The sequence below is a fragment of the Neolamprologus multifasciatus genome, chromosome 3 (assembly GCF_963576455.1).
Source record: "Neolamprologus multifasciatus chromosome 3, fNeoMul1.2, whole genome shotgun sequence".
Lineage (NCBI taxonomy): Eukaryota > Metazoa > Chordata > Actinopteri > Cichliformes > Cichlidae > Neolamprologus > Neolamprologus multifasciatus.
This window is the reverse complement of record NC_140441.1, coordinates 11,311,595-11,334,875: the sequence shown is the minus strand read 5'-3', so window position 1 is coordinate 11,334,875 and position 23,281 is coordinate 11,311,595. Positions and strand designations below refer to the sequence as shown.

General features: G+C 40.9%; 1 long non-coding RNA gene and 1 pseudogene across 1 annotated transcript; both read left to right on the top strand.

The window, feature by feature from the left end:
* The first annotated feature begins 4,417 nt into the window (after positions 1 to 4,417).
* LOC146521603 (up-regulator of cell proliferation-like) lies at positions 4,418 to 9,914 on the top strand (annotated as a pseudogene).
* Positions 9,915 to 20,071: 10,157 nt separating this feature from the next.
* LOC146521602 (uncharacterized) lies at positions 20,072 to 21,874 on the top strand. Its single transcript, XR_014870375.1, has 3 exons — positions 20,072 to 20,129; positions 21,130 to 21,224; positions 21,335 to 21,874. It is a non-coding gene; the product is annotated as an uncharacterized LOC146521602 (long non-coding RNA).
* Positions 21,875 to 23,281: the final 1,407 nt, after the last annotated feature.

The following is a 23,281-nucleotide window of genomic DNA, read 5'->3' as shown; positions in this document are numbered from 1 at the left end:
ACAGTTTTCTTGTGTCCACATTTTGGCAAATCCAACACTGAACCAGTTTCACGAAACTTAGCAAGCAGTTTGCTAACTGTAGCATGGGAGATGGGTGGTCTCGTAGGATGTCTTGCATTGAAATCTGCTGCAATGACCCGGTTACTGCATTCACCAGATATCAACACAATTTCGATCCGCTCCTCACGTGTTAACCTTTTCGACATGTCAATGTGAACAAAGAGAAACTTGTAAATTCATGAAACTCATGAAATAATAAAGTTACATTGAAACCAAGCACACCATTGTTTTTCTTGTGACATTACCAATAAGTTTGATGTATCCATATAAATGGCCCACCCTGTAGAATGAAACCAAAGATCAAAGCCTGTTTTCAGGTCCAGAACATGGAAATAGAGCAGCTGCCAGAGAATTCAACATTATTGAATCAATGGAGGAAGCAAGAAGAATCAGTTGAGTAAAGTTTGACTTATCTGACTGTTTTGTTTCACTTATAATTCGAAAAATACAGTAACTTCCTTTAGCATGTCCAGAAGTCCAACTTTTTGTGCGATGGTTAGCATCTTCCTCTGCCTTTTGGGTGCTACTGCAGGTGCCTTCGACGGTGCAAAACGTTTCGTCGACATTGTTGTGTGTGTTGGGGAGAAAACTTATAAACATACAGTACAGCCCTTCAGAGTCACACTGCTAGCGATTGAAGATTTATGTAAATTTGACAAGCTGAACTCATTCTGTACTGTACAGGAGATGAAATGGACGACCTCAAAGGCCAGTCTGTTGAGACATCTGGAAACAAAGGTAAGCAAAAGAGGCGAGTCATAGCTGTTGGAAAATGGAGCAAACCACAATACTTAAAAAAGTACAGACATTCTGTACTTAAGTAGAAGTACAGATACTAGTGTTAAAAATACTCTAGTAAAAGTTGAAGTACAGCTTCAGTGTCTCAAGTATTTTTGAATTTGAAATGTGTTATACTTGGCTTTAAAACTGTAATCAACACATGCGCTGGTCAATTTGACCCAACACTGCTCGTTTCTTTGAAATTGTGAGACTCCGAGCACAAACACACAGCAGACATAAACAGTTGACAGCCCTGGAGGCTCTGGAATTCAGCTTTGATCATAGAGGAGGAACATGTGTCGTCAATGCCCTGTACCAACACAGAGCAGAGCAGCTATCTGAACGCTACCCCAACAGAGGTAGATTATCTTGTTAATAATTTCACCTCCTCACTACGTACGACTCTGGATACTGTAGCTCCAGTGAAAACTAAGGTCTCTAATCAGAAGTACCTGACCCCGTGGTATAATTCTCAAACACGTACCCTAAAGCAGATGACTCGTAATCTGGAGAGGAAATGGCGTGTCACAAATTTAGAGGATCATCATTTAGCCTGGAGAAATAGTTTGTTGCTTTATAAGAAAGCCCTCCGCAAAGCCAGAACAGCTTACTACTCATCACTGATTGAAGAAAATAAGAACAACCCCAGGTTTCTCTTCAGCACTGTAGCCAGGCTGACAAAAAGTCAGAGCTCTTTTGAGCCAACCATCCCTTTAACGTTAACTAGTGATGACTTCATGAACTTCTTCACAAATAAAATTTTTATCATTAGAGAAAAAATTACCAATAATCATCCCACAGATGTAATATTATCTACAGCTACTCTTAGTTCCATTGATGTTAAGTTAGACTCTTTTTTTCCAATCGATCTTTCTGAGTTAACTTCAATAATTACTTCCTCCAAACCATCAACGTGTCTTTTAGACCCCATTCCTACAAAACTGCTCAAAGAAGTCCTGCCATTGATTAATTCTTCGATCTTATATATGATCAACCTATCTCTAATAATCGGCTATGTACCACAGGCCTTCAAGGTGGCTGCAGTTAAACCTTTACTCAAAAAGCCATCTCTAGACCCAGCAGTCTTAGCTAATTATAGGCCAATCTCCAACCTTCCTTTCATATCAAAAATCCTTGAAAGAGTAGTTGTCAAACAGCTAACAGATCATCTGCAGAGGAATGGTTTATTTGAAGAGTTTCAGTCAGGTTTCAGAGTTCATCACAGCACAGAAACAGCTTTAGTGAAGGTTACAAATGATCTTCTTATGGCCTCTGACAGTGGACTCATCTCTGTGCTTGTCCTTCTTGACCTTAGTGCAGCATTCGATACTGTTGACCATAATATCCTATTAGAGCGATTAGAACATGCTGTAGGTATTACAGGTATTGGACTGCAGTGGTTTGTATCATATCTATCTAATAGACTCCAATTTGTGCATGTAAATGGAGAGTCCTCTTCACACACTGAGGTTAATTATGGAGTTCCACAGGGTTCAGTGCTAGGACCAATTCTGTTTACATTATACATGCTTCCCCTAGGCAGCATCATTAGAAGACATAGCATACAATTTCACTGCTATGCAGATGACACCCAGCTCTATCTGTCCATGAAGCCAGATAACACACACCAATTAGTTAAACTGCAGGAATGTCTTAAAGACATAAAGACTTGGATGGCCACTAACTTTCTGCTTCTTAACTCAGATAAAACTGAGGTCATTGTACTCGGCGCTGAAAAGCTTAGAAATATGGTATCTAACCAGATTCTTACTCTGGATGGCATTACCTTGGCCTCCAGTAACACTGTGAGGAACCTTGGAGTCATTTTTGACCAGGATATGTCCTTCAACGCACATATTAAACAAATATGTAAGACTGCGTTCTTCCATTTGCGCAACATCTCTAAAATTAGAAATATCCTGTCTCAGAGTGACGCTGAAAAACTAGTTCATGCATTTATTACTTCCAGGCTGGACTACTGCAATTCATTATTATCAGGATGTCCAAAAAACTCACTGAAAAGCCTTCAGTTAATCCAAAATGCTGCAGCAAGAGTACTGACAGGGACTAGAAAGAGAGAGCATATTTCTCCTGTTTTGGCTTCCCTTCATTGGCTTCCTGTTAAATCCAGAATTGAATTCAAAATCCTGCTCCTCACATACAAGGTCTTAAATAATCAGGCCCCATCTTATCTTAATGACCTTGTAGTACCATATCACCCTATTAGAGCACTTCGCTCTCGCTCTGCAGGCCTACTTGTTGTTCCTAGAGTATTTAAAAGTAGAATGGGAGGGAGAGCCTTCAGTTTTCAGGCCCCTCTTCTGTGGAACCAGCTTCCAGTTTGGATTCGGGAGACAGACACTGCCTCTACTTTTAAGATCAGGCTTAAAACTTTCCTTTTTGCTAAAGCATATAGTTAGGGCTGGACCAGGTGACCCTGAATCCTCCCTTAGTTATGCTGCAATAGATGTAGGCTGCCGGGGGATTCCCATGATGCATTGAGTTTTTCCTTTCCAGTCACCTTTCTCACTCACTATGTATTAACAGACCTCTCTGTATTGAATCGTATCTGTTATTAATCTCTGTCTCTCTTCCACAGCATGTCTTTATCCTGTCTTCCTTCTCTCACCCCAACCGGTCGCAGCAGATGGCCGCCCCTCCCTGAGCCTGGTTCTGCCGGAGGTTTCTTCCTGTTAAAAGGGAGTTTTTCCTTCCCACTGTCGCCAAAGTGCTTGCTCATAGGGGGTCATATGATTGTTGGGCTTTTCTCTGTATCTATGAAGCGCCCTGAGGCGACATTTGTTGTGATTTGGCGCTATATAAATAAAATTGAATTGAATTGAATAGATGAAGACCGTCTTGAGGTTAATTCTGAATCTAATGATTCTAAACCAAATAAGGAAACTGCTATCCATATCCCTCCAAGCAAGACAATCACATCTGAAAATGGTGGAATATAGTGGTCATCATCCTCAAATACACATCAGGCAAAACTGTCTGCACAAAATATAATAAAAACAATGCCAGGGCCAGCATGAATGGCAGTGACGCGTGTGACAGACATCAGTCAGCTTTTGAGCTGTTCATGCCCAACTCAACACAGAAAATCATTCTTGAATGACTAATCTAAAAAGATGGTGTTTTTTGGGAGAGAATTGGAAGAATGGATATTTGGGGTTCTCGTGCTGGCTTGGGTCCATAAGTCAATGGATGAATTAACAGCCAGTCTGTGGGACGCAGAGGCATATTTTGTTTTTGCCATAGTGTCTCTGGAGACTTTGTACTTTTTCCAGAGTAATACGATTTGATGATTGAGAGACAAGTGCTGTGAGATGGGAGAGAGATCTGAAAAAATATTCCATTAAAAAAGTAAAATAAGTAAACAAGTATTGTAAAATATAAAATAAAAAAATAATTAAAAAATCAATGTCATGAAAAATTATTGTATTTGTTTGAAGGTCCTTCCAAAGTACATTTTAAAAAAAGTTTTAAAATACTTTTTTAAAATGAAAAATGGGTGATATTTCTTCATTGAACCATGATCTGTGAGATGTAAAGAACACTGCTGTAGTGGAATTTCTTGGTTTCTGACACTGTTAGATCACTAAACATACCCCAGGTCAGTTGGAACCAGGAAAATCATTGCTCTACCTGAAAAACAAATATGAGAAGAGACTTAATGTCAGAATAAAATAATAGTAGATGGGAATACAAATGTTATTTCAGTCTAAGATTTTATTCTAATCAATGTACTCAGCTTGAATCAGAGAAAAAGAAGGAAAATAAAAAATAGCTCTATTTTCTGTTGCATCTGTTGTAGAAGGTGAGTTTGCTTATAAACAAAAAAATGAGTAGGAAAGAGGATAAAGTGGGATGAGATGGAGATGGACTGCAGAGGGAAGGCAAAGGGGCCAACAAAAAACCATTTCTGGTGACGACCTCATGAAGCTCATCGAGAGAGTGCCAAGATTGTGCAAACCAGTAATAAAAACAAAGGGAGGCTATTTTGATGAATCTAAAATATAAGTAATAAAGAAAAAACATTAAATGAGAAGTTGTGTGCAAACTTTTGACATAGTGTTCCACAACTTATGGACATCTGCACTTGTTCCACTGCTGTGCCAAAAAAAACAAAAAGAACCACTGACCACTTCAACCTCTGACTTTGGCACACAGTTTTGCCTCTTTCATCTCTTTTCATCCGTCATTCCATGGCAGTTAATAAACTGCCTTGCTTGTGATACTGTTTAGGTTCATATTAGTTTGATGTTTGAAAGCTCGTTGTGACGTGTAATAATAACGTCCCTCAAATGTTAAACCAAAAGTAATGACCCTGTTCTATATGTTCTGTTCTGTGTTTATTTTCACAGTGACAAAGCTGGAAAACTTAATGAAGGATCTGGACATTGAACAGTACTACGGAGAGAAGCTAACACTTGGCAGAATACTTGAGATTAATGAGAAGACCATCACTGATCAACCTGTCAAGAGTAACTCAGACCTTCCATGGTGTTTTCTAAAGAAACTGATGATGGTTAATGTGACAGCTAGAAATGTGAAATCACTGTGTGAATCAGATTCTGATGATGAATCACAGGATTCAAACTTAGATTTTGATGATCTGTTTAAGAGCCCAGACGCAGATGATATGCTAAACCCCCTGGACATTATCACTGCTCTCTTTCTGTGTTCTGATGGTTTCCTACAGCAGGAAATAGCACTGAAAATGTCCATGTGTCAGTTCTCTGTTCCTCTGCTGCTTCCAAATTGTGACACCAATCAGTGTACACTCATTCTGTGGGCCATGAGAGACATTGTTAAAAAGTACAGACCTCAGTCTCTGTCAGAATCCAAGGGCTTCATTGAAGACAGAATCGTTCTCTCTGAACTTCCAATGATCTCTTTTGTCAGACTGGGTGAGTGCTCTTTATCCAAGTCAGAGATTCTCAATAAGCTTCTGAGCAATTCTCAGCAGTACCATGACACCTTTGTTCAACACAACATGGAGTGTGGTGACAGTCCAAGAAGAATATCCAACGGACTGACTGAAATTACTTGGTATCTTCCTGGTGGAAAAGCAAACATTGATATTTTCAGTCAGCCAGTGGCTGTAGCTAACCTTCGTGGGGACATTGCTTCATTTGAAACACAATACTCCTTTCTGTGTCAGACATCTGCAGCAGTTTTTGTGTTCTTTGACCATTTGGATTTCTCTAAGTGCAGTCTACTTAGCAACCAAAAGCATAAGACAAAGGTGTGCTTAGTGGGTAACTATGAGAGCAAGCGCTTCAGTAAAGATGCTTTAAAAGAAGTAGCAACCAAGTTGGGCTTGACTACAACATCATTATTAAGACAAAAAGAAAAAATGATGCAGACTTGGTAAAAAATCTGAGAAAAACAATCACAGATGTAGTTGAAACTTCAAAGATGAAGGTGACAATAGAGCAGATGGCAGACATTGCCCATGAACTGGGAATCCTGGTTGATGAAGACTCTCCAGAGTGCCAGATTGCAAAGATAAATGCTGAAGCCATCACTGCAGAAATTCAAGACATCCTTAAATACAAAGAAGATCACCTTCCTCGGCAAGGAGAAATATGGAAAGAACTGACCTGCTTAGAGAAAGAAGAATTTCGCCTTCGAAAAGTTGGATCAAAAAATATAGAAGATTATAAAAGTGATCTTCATCTGAAGAAAGAAAAACTGAGGAAAAGGCAGAACTCTTATGACATGTCGACAGCTATGACATGTTTCATCAATGCAATATCAAGCCCAGGAACAGAGAGGTTTTATTTCCTGAAATGGATGCGAATGAACCTGGATAACCTGTCTCGTACAAAAATGTCTGAACTTCGGATGAAATATAAAGAAAAATGCAAGAACTCTGAGAACAAGAAGGAGATAAAGGAGATTGACAGACAAATTTCCAACAGCTCACTGGGGACTGAACACTTCTTCCGTGAAATGGGTCAGATCTATGAAGCCTCACTGTCCCTTCCACAAACAGATCCATCACGTCAACAGTTGCAGCATCTGCCCAAACTGTGTGCAGAGTTGTTGCTTGATGGATTTCCGCTTGAGCTTGTAGATGGAGATGCATCCAACATCCCTCTCAGATGGGTGAGTGATGTTCTCTCTCAGCTCAGTGACTTGGTGTCTCCAAACAGAAAGATACTGGTCGTCACAGTTCTTGGAGTTCAGAGCACAGGAAAGTCCACTCTCCTTAACACCATGTTTGGAGTGCAGTTTGCAGTCAGCAGTGGTCGATGTACTCGAGGTGCCTTTATGCTGCTCATCAAAATCAATGAAGACATGAAAAGAGTCCTAAACTGTGACTTCATGCTGATCATTGACACAGAGGGCTTAAAGTCACCAAAACTTGCTCAACTGGACAACAGCTATGAGCACGACAATGAGCTTGCAACACTTGTTATAGGACTGAGTAATGTCACCATTGTCAATGTTGCAATGGAGAATTCAACTGAAATGAAGGACATCCTACAAATAGTTGTGCATGCTTTTCTCAGGATGAAGGAGGTGGGCAAAAAGCCGAAATGTCAGTTTGTTCACCAGAATGTTTCCGATGTTTCAGCCCATGACAATAACTCACGAGACAGGAAACTACTCCTGGAACAGTTAAATGAGATGACCCAGGCAGCAGCCAAAATGGAAAAGAAAGAGGAGAACAAGAGCTTCACTGATGTGATGGAGTACAGTCCAGACACTGGGAACTAGTACATTCCTGGACTCTGGAATGGAAACCCACCAATGGCACCAGTCAATGCAGGCTACAGTGAGGCTGTATATGAGCTCAAGAAACACATCATCCAACTGCTGGGAAACTGTGAGTCATCTGCTAATGATATCTCTGAGTTTACAGAGTGGATAAAGAGCCTGTGGAATGGAGTAAAGCATGAAAACTTCATCTTCAGCTTCAGAAACAGCCTCGTAGCTGATGCATACATGAGACTCTGCACAGAATTCAACAAATGGGAGTGGGAATTCAGAAAAGAAATGTACACCTGGGTAACCAACGCAGAAACAAGAATTTCCAATTTTGGTACAATTGCAGCAAAATCTCACTTTTCTGACTTGACAGTATTTCTCACATCTTTGAAGAGCGAAGTCTCTACAGTGCTGTCTACATGGGAGACAAAACTCCTAGAATATTTGACAGAGTATTTCAAGCAACCAGAGGGTCATGTTTATCTTGTTGAAGGATACAAAGAGGAATTCTCAAACAGTGCAAAGAGCCTCTGGCGTGAAATGGAGAGATCTGTTTTTATTCAACTCACGATGGCAGTAGAAATCAAACAGGGAATGACAGAAATTGATAAAATCAAAGAGAACCATAAAAAAGAGATTGAAAAGGCAGTTCATGTGTTGATAGATATGTGCAGAATGAAAAAAAGCCCAGATGAGTGATGAAGAGCTGGACAAAGAATTTGACAAGATGTGGAATGAAACTCTGAAGAAGCTTTCTTTTTCTGAACAACAGATCATAGATGTCTTCACCAGCACATTTCACTGCATGAGAATCAATCTGTCACACAGAGGGAGTCATGCATGTGAATTACTAAGTAAAAAAAAGTCTGCAGGATTGTGGAAAAGAGCCTTTCAAATATACACCTGAAGGTTTTTTTTTAAAAAATTCAAACACGTTGTCTGGAATTTGTTTAGAAAAGAAGATTACAAAATAGCTGCACAAAAACAGGCTGACAGCATCATAGATGTTTGCAGTCAGTTTGTGAGAGAAAAAGTGAAAAAGAAAAGAAATTACTCTGATACATCCAGGAGATCCTACTTATGATTGACGAGAAACTGCAAAAGAATCGAGATGTTAACAACGACACTGACTTTGAAGTTTCTCTCAAACAGCACATCTGTGGATTTGCAGCCAGAGAGTTCCAGAAAATGCACGAAGATTTCATCCAAGAAAATGATCCCTACAGATGTCTGATGAAAAACAAGGAAAAGTTTCGTGATGATTTCAAAGATGTGTTCCATGAAAGAGACCAGTGTCAGAAGAAGGCAGAAGAATTCACCAACAAATGCTTGAAGCCTGCTGTTGAAGATTTTATCACTCGATGTCTGGGACCTGATATCACTGGTGAAATGCTGACATGTGAGCAGCTCAGCAATCGAATGTCCTTCCAATATTCAGTTTTACTGGATTTACTTTCAAAAGATGATTTTAAAAACTATGTGAGCTATATTGACTCATATGAGAAATTTGTCAAGACATGGATTCACCATCAAATAGTGGAGCACTTCTCAACTGTGTCAGTATCCGAGTTTGAGGACCGACACCTGCAGTCATGTATCAGAAGCATAAATGATGCCATTGAAAAAGCCAAAACAGGAAATACGGATTCTGAATTGGGGAGATTTGTTGAAGATATTTGTAAAGAACTTGGTAATAAACTGGTCATTTCCCAGGATGCTCTTGGTGCGTTCATGATCCTGAACAATGCTGACAAGGAACAGTTTGCTCACTGGCTCACGGAGTGTGTAAAGGACATGACACAAGATCTTAGAAAAGCGTTTCAGGCACTGAACTTTCAAACGAAACTACAATGTCTTCATGTGCAACCTGAAAATGAGCTTTTCAACAAACTGATTGGTTGTGGCAAACAGTGTCCATTCTGCAAAGCTCCCTGTGATGCAGGAGGATGTGGTCATACTGAGCACTTTGCTTTACTGCATCAGCCAGAGGGTCTGGGTAGATACAAGTGGGGCGATACAAGAAAACTTGTCACTGACATATGCTCATCTTCTGTGATCAGTGACAACAGCTTTAGATGCAGTGCTACAAACCATGAATGTCACCCTTATGTGCACTAAAAGGAAATTTTTCCAGACTGGAAAATCCCTCCAGATGTGAGCCTTGAAGCATCAGACCACTGGAAATTTATAATGGTTAAGTACAATGATAATTTTGCCAAAGAATATAATGCAGAACCTGCTGAGATTCCTGGAAGTTGGACAAGAATTACAAAAGAACAGGCCGAAAAAAGTCTCAAAGAGTCATTTAACATCAAGTAACAATTCACATCTCAAAAAGTATCTGTCCTTTTTTGTGTACATCTTTCATTTTGTTTTTATTATTTGTTTTCTTTTTTTTAAACAAATTTAAGGCTTTATTATAAATCATGAGAAAATATATACATTAAGTCACTAATGACCTTTGGAATTTTTAAATATGTGTGTTATATGAGCATTTATTGTTTCCTTTTGCTTATAATCAGATACTCATATGTTATGGAAAACTTAGTACAGAGAGTACCACTAACATATACACAGTTACATGCACGACATTAGTTTGTGTTAGCTAATATGGTGTGAGGGGATCTTCAGCCGACCACGGTCCTGTGTCACATCATCGATAAACTCCAGTGTCCCAGTGCAGGCAGCACACCCAGGCCATCACACTGTGTTCACCATGTTTTACAGATGATGTGGTATGCTTTGGATGATGAGCTGTTCTCCATACTTTTTTCTTGCCATCATTCTGGTGGAGGTTGATGTTGGTTTCATCTATTCAAAGACTTTTTTTCCAGAACCGTGCTATCTTTTTAGATATTTTGTGTGTTTGTGTGTGTGTGTGTGTGTGTGTGTGTGTGTGTGTGGGGGGGTGTATTTATTTATCTCAGACAAAAAATTCAGTATGTGGTTCACAGAATACCTTCTTTGCATGTACTTAATATTTTTGTTTAAAATTGAAACAAAATATTTGAGAAATAGGTATCTATACTCATCAGTATCTTGTACTAAAATCATCAATTATTCAAATCAATGCTATTTATTGTCAGCAACTACAACTGAAAAGTGTAAGTAAAACACGATAACGTAGAGTAATTGACTATCATGAGCCTTTTTCGTTGTTTTGTTCATTTTGTTTTTTAAATACTCTGAGCTTTTGTGTTTGCTCTCCTAGGTTGCCATTTATCCTTCAAGTATGTAAGGCTTTGAGCTAAAAGGGAAAAGGCTCTTGTTTTTTTAGTGCTTGTTTATTTTAGTTATTGCCATATTTATGAAAATTTAATTTTTGTTTGGAAAAATGTTTAACATGTGGTCATTTTTCATACATGCATTATGAAACACACAACTACATATTAGTTTGTTTGTTTTTTTAAGGCTTAGACTACCAGTGAAATACAATAACATTGATATTTGAATGTTAGGGGGTGATCGTGGCTCAAGTGTTGGCAGTTCATCTTGTAATTGGAATAACTTTTAAGCTTTAGTTATTCAATTGATCAAGTATATTGAACAGATTTGACTGGTTTCCAATCTACTCAATATTTTTAAGTGTAAAAGTGTTGCCTCAAAATTTTTAAGTAAATGTCAGTTTTAGTTTTTGGAGTGCAGAAAGCAAGCATACATACGTATATCCTCCTGACTACCAGGAAAAAAATGTTGTCCAATCAATTTTTTTTTTAATTCCCCCAATGTTTGTAAGGTAATCAGAAGAGTGAAATAATTTTTTTAGGAAAAAAAGTTTTTATGTTTTAGATATCACATGTCCACTGCAGAGGACATAGGAAGGCCAAACATGTAAAGCTGAACTTTTATGGCAACCATTTGCTTCAACCTTTCACCAAGGAGCAGTTTGAAGTCAGAGAACTAGTGGTTTGGTGATTGCCAGATCAAAAAAGTAGAGAACTGCACGTACTGTCCATTTCCGAGTGCGAGAGACCATCCTGTAGAAACTCAGCATTCAGTCACCAAGGTCCACGCCACTGGTGCCGGGCGGGAGAGATCCTCCGCTCGAGCGTTGTGCTAGTTGGTTGCAATATCTGCAGTTATCCAGCTGGCTTGTTCCAGGTTTATCAGGATTGTGGACTGTATTACATTTTGTGGGGCATATGAGCTAGCTTTACAGGGATCAGAAGAATCCCCGACTTCCCTTCAGCAAGGTGTGTTTCTGGATGTCCGCTTTGCTGTGGGATGCACACTTTCTTTTCTTAGCTTTTTTCATGCTTGTTGATATTTTATACAACATTCTTCAAAAATGGACCGCAGATCTCAGATTCAGACAGGAGAAATTTTCCTACTCCATCGATGAATTGAAGAACAAGTTAACCATCTAAACCAGAGGCAGACACAGCTCAAGCTACAGCAAGGCTGACAAGATGCAGCGGGCTATAACAGTGTTGTGACATAAGGATGGAGCAGTAAAAGGCTTGCTTTGAGAAAGCTCAGCACATGGTGTCGTTTGACTTCAATGAAAGGGTAATTAACATGTTTGCATCCCAGAAAACTCAACGATGTGATCTTCTCTTTAAATAAGGTAAGCCCGACCCCTCTCTCCCTCTCTCTTGCTCTCTCTTTCTCCCCTTTAAATACGTAACATGCTTCTTTCCTGTTACCTGTTACTCTTCTTTAAAGATCAATATTTTTGACTATGGATACCAACTCCTTTCATTGGTGACATGTCGTTTGAGTCTTCTTCTGCTATTACAAGGTCTTCTGGCTGTAATGTGGTATCAAGGATGTGATGCTGCTGCTAATAGTGTGAACTATATAATGCATTTGTTAGCCCACCCTCCCTATATCACTACTATCCGCCACTGGATTCTGGTATGACCAACCAGTGATCAGATAATAAATTTGGTTGTTAATATAGTAAATTGTGAGATGCTTTCTGTTGAGAAACACAAGTGATTTACTGTATGAAGGAAAGACAATTTGATCTCACAAGTGGATAGATGAAAGTGAGGGTTGAATGAGCGGAGACTTTTAGTTTCCTGTTTCTGATGTATGGGTGAAGCTTGCACCTAGACAAACACACCTCTGATTACATGGGAACAAACTTTGTAAAATACATGACAGCATGCCATGTGTTTTATTTTTTGGGGAAAAAGAAGAAAATCTCAATAAAATTATTGGGTCTGTGACTAAAATGAGTGCAACAGTGCAGACCTGGGGAAGAAATTCACATTCCAGTGATGAGATATTGCAGTGAAGTGTTTAGGAAACATTAGTGTTGGGTGAACTGTGAAGAGATAAGGTGTGCTTTGGATTGAGTGATTTTATCCATTCCAAAATCATAAAGAATAGTTTTTTTCTTTAAAAAAACAGATGACATATTGTTGTTAGTGGATACTCAAATATGTGCGTGTGAGGCTCCGCTATCAGCACTAACTGGTATGAATGCATGTCACTGGATTGTGACGGACTGATGGTGTGCATTGAAGCTTTCACTGACTTAAAACTAATACTAAAGACTGTACCTATTTTAGGATTATTCACTTCTAATACCTAAATCCTACCCTAGCAGTAAAAAAGGATGTATGTATGTTTGTTTTTGCAGGAGTAGAAGGATGACAGAAACCAGAGGAGGGGAGAAGACTGTAGGTTCACATGATTGGGTGTGGGGCCTAGAGACTTAACCTGTTTAGCTCCCACTTTTCTGTGTTACTAATCTAACTTTTTGTTATTCTCCTAGTTCTGGTGAGTTAACGCATGGGAGGGACCATGTGTGAAAAGGTGATTCCCTCACATACCCACATAGCAAAAATGGTATGGCCCAGATCTGGCCTACACAATGTTCTTACACCTAGCCCACATACCGGACAAGTCTGTCTGTGCTACCCACATAGCAGACAAGTCTGGCCCAGATCTGATGTCAAGCCAGCACTGCTGACTGACTTCTGGAATGGTAAGTGGTATGTCATCCAGATGTGGGCAAGGCCTGGCGTAGATGGCACTGTTTATGTGATGGCATGCCACATCTGGCCCAATTGTGGTTTGGTTTATGTGGCCCAGGCTCATAGAAAACAGGTCTGGCCCAGATCAGGTATCAAGCTGGCACTTCTGACTAACTGGTGTCATGGCAGACTGTATGTCAACCAGATGTGGGCCAGGTCAGACAATGATGGTACTATTTATCTTCCTATTTTTGTATTTTAGTTAGAAGACCCAAATGCCATGTTGCAAAACTGTAAGGAGAAAAACCTCAGGAAGCAAAGAATCACGGGCCCAGAGTTAATTCATGTACATGGGCGATTCCAGAGCACGATCTGTCAACTACAGAGTCCTGCAGGAATGCGCGCCGGGCATCTGCTCAAACTTTATTATATACTGTCTTACTCATGGGTGGAGTACAAGTTAAGGAAAAAACAACTTCTTATCTGGTGATTGCATACGAGGCTGCACAGGATGCAGCCTTGCAAGACAAAGAGGAACAAGTTGCTTAACGATCTTGTAGTGGGTTAAAACAGTACATGTGGGTGTTGTCTAAACTTGAGCAACTTCCTCATGTGGTCACTTTGCTCCAGTTAAAGAAATGCTGACACGCTATGTACAAGCATTACTGCGAAATTCAAATAAAGCTAAACATAAGCAATTATCACAGTTCAAAATCTTTTAACATTCCCTCCTGTTTTAGCTGGATTTGAAATGTACAGCAAAACACATATCATTTATCAGAACATAACTTCTTACAACATGTATTTTCAGTTAGTTCGTCATAGAATGCATTTGCTGGTTTTTATGGGCAACTTAGACACTTGTATCAGAGTCTACATCATAGTCATCACTATCATCATTGTCATAGTTAACATCGTCTTCTGGCCTTGTTACGTCATGACACAAGCTCCTCATCTCAGGAGGGTAAATCATACCATTAGCATGCTAGATTCACTCCAAACCAACCATCAGCTGCACAACACACAACATAAGCCTAATATGTTATTAGCTATGAGTTTAATCCCCAGGTCTGTGCTTCTCACTTATTTAGGCCACACACACCCATTTTATTCAGTTTTCCTTTTTTCCCATCATCATAAAACATGTGACATGTTGTCATGCACTTCACAAAAGAAGTTTGTTCTGATGTATTCAGAGTTGTGTATCTAGGTACAGGATTCACTCGCACATCAAAACAGGAAACTCAGTGTTTTAGAGTCTCCACTCTAACAAACTCCAACACATCTCATTCACTCGTGCTAAAATTCAGTCACCTTTCCTCAATCTAAGAACGATCAACTAAATTTGCATATCAGCTATTAACCCACTAAGATGACAGGACAACAGAAATGCATATTCAAAATGTTATCACAAAAATAGAATTTCCCTCATACAGTAAATTACTTGTGCTGCATCAATCAAGCAGAAAACATCTCCCAATTTACTGTATTAACAACTAAATTTATTGTCTGATCACTGGTTGGTCAAACCAGCATCTTTTTTCCCACAAAAGTTAAACTGTTGTCCTGCAACCTAGAGAGTCAATTTTTTCATTGGATAATTTCAGCATTTGATAACAAGTGTCTGTTAAATTCACACTATTTTAACACTGATGAGAGATAACAAGCTAATTTTCATTGCATGGGTGTTTGTGTTATTAGGCAGGTTTAATGCATGTCTGTGGAGCTGCATATCCAGCAGAGCATGTTCTTAAAGCTGCCTTTCCTACACATTTCTCTGCTATTATTTGATCATCTCTTAACTAATGTGCTATGAGTCCATTGATCTTTGCATCACACTAAGTGACTTGGACAAGATGGTAAACAGACTCGCATGCTTAAGATGTTGTCTAATCTTCATGAGTTCTCTTGTGTTTGGAAGTGTTAGTAGGGTTAATGCATGTTCTGCTTGTGTGTGTTGTAACAGTTGCTATTGTAATGCAGTGTATCACCACATGGCGGCGCCTCCTGTCTCATGACTGGTGGGTCACCCCCTTTTTGTTTCTTCTTCGCACTCCTCCTGTAATGGATGCTCCCGTGTGTACGCGGACTAGTGTGCTCTTTAGTAATGTGTGGTAGAGGTAGCACTTTTATTTTTGATATTGTAAATAAATGAGTACTTTTTGGAAAGTCAGAAGCTGTTGCTCATTCGCTATCCACCTGCACACCTCCGCGGCTGGCTTCATCTCCACCGCACGTTACAACTGGCGCCCGAACCTTTTCCCCTTGGACTTCAGACGATTTTTGTATCCCGCCGAGGATTCTTCTCTTCTTGCACGTGAACTGTCTCGGAAATCCCCCCACTTTTGCGGACGCTCGGACGTTTTCCCCAGCCATGGCCGCAGCCTCAGCTCAGGTGGGACCAGACTAATTCTGGATACCGCGGCGTGCCGCTGCTCCGCTTGGGAGAAAGAAAAAGAAGGAGCTGACTCCCCGCGATTTCAACGATATTTGCAGGCGTGGAAGACCACCGACCCATCGCTTGACGCGCTCGCCTACCGAGGGAGAGTACTCCGTGAGTGACTGTACGGTCCGTCGGACCGCCAACTCAGTGCTGTTGGACCGTTACGACATCGGCGGCGCTAAAGCTAAGGCTAATGCTGCAGTGACTTTGACTCAGGGTTTATTCAGAGGGTCGTGTTGTTTTGTGTAAAGCATTGAAGCATCAGAGTGTGCATGGACGCTCTCGGTCTGACTGATATATGCGCTTAGGTACTGTGTGTGAACGCTCTTTTCACTTCGCCATAACTTTTGTGGGAGCGAGTTGTTTCCACACTTTTAAAATGGCGTCCCACGCAGACACGAGGAGTGAGGAGGATGGCTGCGACCCGGATGCTGAGGCGCCTGGCCTGACAAAGTACATCATCCCTCACTCTACACCTCTTTACCTCAATTTTGAAGTGGTAAACTTGGAAGCTGAGGTCGAGAAGCCACGAGTTTGCTTACAGGCTTCGCTGAAGTGTCTGGATCATGGAGCTACGGGAGAGCCGGGAGAGCGGCCATCTCCCCAACGAACCCCGCCGGTTCCCCGTAATGACCGCTGGTTGGACGGGTACCAGGTGGACTAACTGTTATCATATGGACGAACTTGAGGTTGACTGAGGGTTGGTTTCATGCAAGATGTATGTGATGTAATTATTCTGTTCGTAAGGGATGATTACCTGTTCTGTTCCACTGAACCCTCGTCACCACAGCCCGTGAGAGGCTTTTGGTTTGGTTTTCTGTTGTACTGATTTAAACAACGGGATGTGTTGTATTTTTGACTGTTTTTCCCTTGTCTAGGACAATCTCAAGAGGATGAGTACCCAGTAACACTGACTGTTCTGTATTGTTTGCTTGAGTCACTAATTTTGTTTATTGATTGTATTGACTGTACCGATGCTGTATAACAATTCCTCCACAGCCTGCTTACTACCTAAAGTAGCTATGTATAGTGAAAGGGGGTAGCGGGAGGAGGGTTACCTGTGTACGGCTGAGGACAGCCTTTTTCTCACCAGGCTTGATCTGAAGTGAAATGTTTTGGTTAAACCTCTTTGATGCTGTCTTGTTGCATTGCTATTTTGAGTCATGATATGTAGATGTTTCTGTTTGCTCTACTTAATCCAGTTTTATGGCTCTTTATTGCGTTAAGGTTCATTCTTGGCATTTACTTTAAAAAAGAAAAAAAAGTGAAAAACTAAGAAAACTGATTTTCCACTGTACATATTCGTCTTATTTTCACCAATTTCATTTTTAAATGGTCTTTTGCACTGTGTGTGTGCACCGATCTTAGCTGTAACGTCTATGTATAGGGTACTGTTAGGTGTGGTGTGTGCTTTTTCAGCTGTGTACGGCTGAGGACAGCCTTTTTCTCACCAGGGGGGACTATGTAACAGTTGCTATTGTAATGCAGTGTATCACCACATGGCGGCGCCTCCTGTCTCATGACTGGTGGGTCACCCCCTTTTTGTTTCTTCTTCGCACTCCTCCTGTAATGGATGCTCCCGTGTGTACGCGGACTAGTGTGCTCTTTAGTAATGTGTGGTAGAGGTAGCACTTTTATTTTTGATATTGTAAATAAATGAGTACTTTTTGGAAAGTCAGAAGCTGTTGCTCATTCGCTATCCACCTGCACACCTCCGCGGCTGGCTTCATCTCCACCGCACGTTACAGTGTGTGATTTTGTATGTTTCTTTTTGCAGTGTTTCAGACTCCTTCACAATTTTCCCACTTAAGCAGTCAGTTTTGTTTTTCCCAGGTTTGCTAACCCAAATTTTGATTTCCCACTTTAAACACCAGCATTCTCACTTACTCTCACTGTTGTCCTCTCCTACTTCAACAGTCCAATAGCAGGCAGTTCTCTTTCAGCTTTGTCCTGTGTTTCACTGTCTCTTCTTGCCATTTTCTCCAAAGGTGGCAAATGTCAAACTCCAACAGTCTCCTCAGTTCTCCTCAAACGTTCTTTTCACATGCACAGTGAATTTGCAGCTTGTTGGGAACACAGTGCCATTCATCCAATCAGGCAGGATGATGGGTTTGCTCTTCTTCTCTGATGCTGTTTGTCCACACTGCTGCTGCTTGCTGGGACTCTTTTCTCAGGACTTTGCTGCTGTCTCTTTATCTGCCATGTTATTGCTCTTTGGAGCTGCATTCCTTGTCTTCAGGGAGGAGTGAGAGCTCGCTTGTGAGTTTGAGAGACACATGGAGCTGTAAATAGCTCCATGGAATCGATTATTATGTTCTTCCTGATATGGGTGAGTGTATAACGGGTGGTGCTGCAGATGCGGCTGCAGGAATGGGTGGTGGATTAATAAAAGGATTGCGAGGACTGCACAGTGTCTCGTCTGGTTTTACTAAACTGGCAGTTTAGTTCTGTTTTTCTGACTGTTTATCTTCTTTCTCTTGTTTTTTCTTTTCGTCTCGCCTAACTGCTTCTTTTAAAGAGCTTCCTTCAGATGTGTTAATGCTGAGGGGCTGCATTTCCCTTCCCAAGTGGGACATTTCGTTTTCTTAGAATTTCTCCATCTACAAACACTAATTTGTCCGGCGCCTGGACATTTTTTCTCTAGCCACTGCTCGTCAGCAGTGAGTTTGGTGGGCTGATTACCCATTATCACACAACTGCAGAGCCGTCTCTGGCACGAGACGTGGGGGTGGTTGCTGACACGCCCTTCTACTTCGTGCTACTCACGAAGCGGTGTCAGTTTTATGGGATGAAACCCAACCTTTCCCCTTTGTCACCAGTACTTGAGCTCCTTACAGTAAATAAAAAGACAGTAACAATGGAGGTAGTTCAGCAACTTATTGTGCTGTAAAAATCACTTACTTCCGACACACAGAAAACACAGACATTTACACACAGTCACGCAGATCCTTACAGCGGATCACTCCTAAACCCTTGCGGCGGGTGAGACCTTTTTGGACCCTTGCGGCGGGTTAGACCTTTTTGGACCCTTGCGGCGGGTTAGACCTGTTTAGACACTTGTGGCGGGTTAGACCTTCTTAGACCCTTGCAGTGGGTCAACCTTATTATACATTACAGTCCTTTCGGCGGATTAGTCCTATGTTCGTTTTACGCGAGTGTGATTGAGTAGATTCTTTACCTTTCCAAGATCTCTCCGTCTATGTTTGAGGTCTTTCACTGGATCCTAGCGTCGCGGACTACTGATAAGAACACCGGCCACTCCTTCCATGGAGGAGGCTGTCGGCAGACCTCGGTGTGGGGTCCCCACGATGACAGGATACAGCGTAGATCTCTGGTTTGGAGTCACAACAATCGAGTTGCTTTTTCCAAATCCGGCTCGGAGGACCAAGAAATGTTAGGAGAAAAACCTCAGGAAAGCAAAGAATCACGGGCCCAGAGTTAATTCATGTACATGGGCGATTCCTGAGTACGATCTGTCAACTATCAGAGTCGTGCAGAAATGCGCGCCGAGCATCTGCTCAAACTTTATTATATACTGTCTTATCTTGCATAACACTCATGGGTGGAGTACAAGTTAAGGAAAAAACACTTCTTATCTGGTGATTGCATACGAGGCTGCACAGGATGCAGCCTTGCAAGACAAAGAGGAACAAGTTGATTAACGATCTTGTAGTGGGTTAAAACAATACATGTGGGTGTTGTCTAAACTTGAGCAACTTCTTCATGTGGTCACTTTGTTCCAGTTAAAGAATTTGCTGATACGCTATGTACAGGCATTTCTGTGAAATTCAAATAAAGCTAAACATAAACAATTATAAAGGTAATAAGGTAAAATCTCTTAACAGTTTCCAATTTTCTTCACGTGATACATTTAATGAGCCGCTGAGTGAGTGAAATGTCCTGGTTGGTCGTCTATGGAAGAAATATAGTATCATCAGAATTCAACTATTTTTAGACATTGAATTTATAACACTGCATTTTTATCCTCCAAATTTCCCTGCAAAAATATTCTCCTGCAAAAATTCACCTGCAAAAATTCACCTGCAAAAAATTCACCATCAAATATTCACCTGCAAAAAATTCACCTGCAAAAATTCACCTGCAAAAAAATTACCTTCAAAAATTCACCTTTTTCAGGCAGTTTTGAATTTAGGAGCGGCAAGATGGCAGCGGCAAACCCTGGCGGTTATCCGGTAAGTGTATTGTTTTTTATCTTCAAGTTTGTCTTTTGAAACGTTAATTTTATTTAAATCCGTTGCTCACGTATAAAGTACACAGACGGGGTCTTTGCTCAACTCGTCTGAGGCGTGTCTCACTAAGCGTTACATGCTAGCATCTTGCTAACCGAGCTACCCTTTACATGCTGTGCTTTAGAAAATAGGATACTCGGTACAAAACCATACTCCGCAGATATTGATAGATAGACGAACACTGCAAATATAATGTTGGAAACGAGAACAGCCTTTGGTGAAGGGGTAAAATACACCATGAATAAAGCCATAGAGTGAATGGCTGTCATGGTTGCAGAACGGCCTGATTTAATGACAAGAATGGGGAAGAGTGAGGTGAAGTGAACTGAACCAAAGCCACAAAACACGGTCAGACAAGGCGGGAAAAGGGCAGTGATCTGTCTGTCAGTATGAAGTTGGTGTGTGCTTTGGTGAACAAAAACTCGAGACCAGTAGCAGGAAGATGGGAGACTCATGTTTCACTGGAATAGTGGTGAATTAAAACATCCTTTGTTGGGTGTAAATGCATCCATACAGGCGAGACAGAGGCAGACCAGACAGTGAAGAAAACAAGGCAAACATTAGAATAATTAAAACGGAAATATAGGATTAATATAACATACAATTAGGGAAAATGTAAGGAACACAATGTAAATGATATTGTAAAGTCATTAAAACAGCATACTCTGATTAAAAGAAACATGTAATTGGGTAGGATGATAATAATAATAATAATAATAATAATAATAATAATAATAATAATAATAATATTAAAATCATGTACAAGATGGGTATGTATACTTGTACCCAGAATTTAACAACGATAAAGTTGTAGCATGCCAGACCATCTTGATTGAATGTAACTTCGCTCCACACAAGTTTTATGGTAGACATATTCACATTGGTATCTAATAAATGATCAATTCTTATTTATAAATTGTTTCTGTCTTTGTGTTTGTTTCAGATCATGCAAGATGAAATGATTCAGTCAGCAAGACACTTGCTGCAGTTGCTGACATCATCCAACCGAACTGCTGCTGTGATGAATCAGAATACAAGGTTTACTTTAGCAAGACTTATGAGTTAATGCTACATTTAACTAAATTGTTATATATTTTTTGTGTCCAATATTGTCTCCATATGATTTTGTTTTTTGTAACATCTTGCAGAGAACAGAGTCAAGGTGGCCAGGGTACCAGCTTGGTCAACCCTGAAAGACCATCCGTTCATCAAGAAATGACCAGGTGAAAAAGTCATAAACTAAACACTCTGCATGAGCATGGAATTTAGGATGCAACTTTATATCTTACCTGCTCTACACTCAGGGCTTGAATTACAACAACAGTCAATCACATAAAAAAATATACTTTTGGTAGTTCTGTGTCTCTGTCTCTCTCCTCCAAATCCAAATGGCTGCTGGTACTGAACCGGGTTCTGGTTCTGCTGGAGGTTTCTTCTTGTTAAAGGGGAGTTTTTCCTCTGCACTGTCACTTCATGCTGCTCAGTGTGAGGGATTGTTGAGGTTGAGTCCATATGTCCTGGGAACAACTGCTGGGCAATGACACCATGCAATCCTCTGGGATTCCTTAGATAGAAAACCTGTGAACTGCACTTGTCCTTGGTCTTCACAGCTCACCTTTTTACTGTTTATTGAATCAAAATGCCCCAGTGACATGGATTCTACATTGTAACTAATGTGATGTTCTATAAAGTGGTTTTAATAAAAAAAGGCAAAAATTTGTTTGTTTCTTTATTCAATTTTTGAACAGTGATACTCAGTCAGTACATATTCAGTAAATGCTAATTATTTACACGGCAGTGCACTACAGGCATAAATCTAGACCCCTAGATAAAACATTATGGCATTATAGCAGTGACAACTCCTCCACAGTAGCAGGTGGGATTTTTCTTTTTAGAGGACGGCTCCTTTTATCTGTCACTACAGATGGTCTGTTTATGTTTTGATCAAGAGCCTTTTTTGGGGCAGCTGAAGAGGAGAAGTCTATCTTATGGCCAACCACTGACTGTATCTTGGTCATATTACCCAGCAAACCCCAGTATGCAGGTTCATCTGTAACAGTCCTTGTGCCACAGATCAACACTGTTTTTTTTTTTTTTTTTTTTTTTTTTCTTTTTCGCCTGTCCCATTTGGTTCTTTAGCCGTCAGAATTGTTGTCTGAAGACCAACAAGGATACCCAATGGATTTATTTTGCCAAATGGATCATCATGGCATTGCCGTATTGGTCCATTTGATCGACCTTTGTTTTTATTATTTATTTTATTTTCAGTTGTTACAGACGGGACAGACATGAGTGAGGGATAGGAAAGGGAGAAAGAAAGAGGAAGGAAAAGAAAAACAGAAGGGGAGAGGGACAGTGAGAAAGGGGGGAAGAAAAAATATCTCCGGGATCACCTGTTGAGAGAAAAAGAATAGAAAACAAGCAAAAAACAAAACAAAACAATGCAACATACTATACACAACACCATCGCATTAATCTAGCTAAGTGTAAACAGCAGTAAATACTAAATATTGAATGTTGTTGTGCAGCACGCAGGACAGACAGCGCACAATGTGCTTTGAAGTAGCAGCCAAGAAAGGTGTGATTTAAGTCTACGAATAGTGAACACCCATGTGCACACCTGTGTGGATCGGCGCGCTTGTATTCAAATGGTTTCCCCATGTAATGGTCTGCTAGAGGATGCAGAGAGCCATAGCCCCGTCCCCCAGGGCATGAAGCAGGCATGGAGGAGATCCAGGCCCCAGACATCCAGAGGCCCCAGAGTGCAAGAGCCCAAGGAGGACCACCGGAGGGGCATCCGTGCCACCTTCATGGGAAGGGCTGAGGATCCCCAGATGAGGGGTCACCCAGTAGCCACCGGGCAGAAGCTAGAGGGGGCTGCACCGGCGTGCCCGCCGGCTCTGCCGGCGGCCAGCTGTGCCAGAGTGAACCGAGCCGCAGGCACAGAGGCCGGAGGCCCGAGGGCCCCCCGCGCCACGGAAGAGGCCTGACCGAGCAGCAGGCGCCAGGCCCCGCCAAGTAGTCACCGGGAGTGAGCTGGTACATACCTGAGCGCCCAGCCCCGGACACCAAGAACCACCAACGCACCGACCCCT